Source organism: Chelonoidis abingdonii, chromosome 11, assembly GCF_003597395.2.
Source record: "Chelonoidis abingdonii isolate Lonesome George chromosome 11, CheloAbing_2.0, whole genome shotgun sequence".
In the NCBI taxonomy this organism is placed as follows: Eukaryota; Metazoa; Chordata; order Testudines; family Testudinidae; genus Chelonoidis; species Chelonoidis abingdonii.
In genome coordinates, this window is record NC_133779.1 from 22,760,979 (window position 1) to 22,762,112 (window position 1,134).

The 1,134-nt window shown below is 59.3% G+C and overlaps 1 long non-coding RNA gene across 1 annotated transcript in view; it reads right to left on the reverse strand.

Moving 5' to 3' along the window:
* The window catches only part of LOC142047434 (uncharacterized), a 122,148-nt gene that overhangs the window by 114,459 nt on the left and 6,555 nt on the right, over positions 1-1,134 (reverse strand). The window lies entirely within an intron of this gene.

Here is a 1,134-nt window from a genome sequence, read left to right on the forward strand (position 1 = left end):
GACCCATAGCCCCTGTCCCACCCAGCTCTGCCAGTGCCCCTCACTCCCGACCCATAGCCCCTGTCCCACCCAGCTCTGCCAGTGCCCCTCACTCCTGACCTATAGCCCCCTGGATATGGGGACAGAGGCCAGTGCGGGACGCTTTTTGCGGGCAGGGGCCAAATTCTAGGAGGTCTCTGGCCGGAGCATCCGGAGCGACAGACTCACAAGCCTCCCCCAGCCCCCGGGGGCCGCCTGGCCAGAGGCCCTGGGACGCCAGATGTTGCGGGGGAGGGAAGTGGGCAGATGCACGAGTCTCTGGGGGTGGTTTTGGCATGTGGGGGTCAGGGAGGGGGCGGGGAGGGGTCAACCAGCTGCTCAGCTGGGGTCGGATCTGGGTCTTGGAGCTGTTCCACACACCGGCCACCAGGGGGCAACAGAGACCGGCTGGTGGGTCAGTACGGGGGCGCTGTGAGCCCGGACTCCTGGGTTCTCTCTCCAGCTCTGGGAGGGGAGTGGGGAGCTGAGTTGGGGGTCGCAGGATTTCGTTGCTGGGGCCAGGCCGGCGCGGGAGCTGCAGTGTGTGTCGGGGGCAGAGCGACCCCCCTGGGCCGGCTCCTCTGCTTCTCACATACATTGATGCCTTGCACACCCGGAGATGTCTTGCACAAACACACACATGCATACACTGATAATTGATACACTCACACACAGAGTGCTACTGACACTGTCTCTCAGACAGAAACAGACTGACACACACACCCTGCTGTCTGCCACACAAACATCGACAGAGATACACACACTGACACACATTCACACTGACACTCTCTGACGCACTCACACACTGCCACTGCCACACACACACTCTCTCACACACACACATACACCGAGACAGACTGACACACACAGGCTGACACACACACACACTGACTGACACAGTGACACACACAGAAAGACTGACTGACACACAGACGCACACTGAGACTGACAGTGACACACAGACACACACAGACTAATACACACAGAGAGATTGACTGACACACACACAGACACACACACACACCCCAAGACTGACTGACACTGACACACACACATACACAGACTGACACACACACACACACACACACAGACTCACACACACAGTCTCGCTCGCTC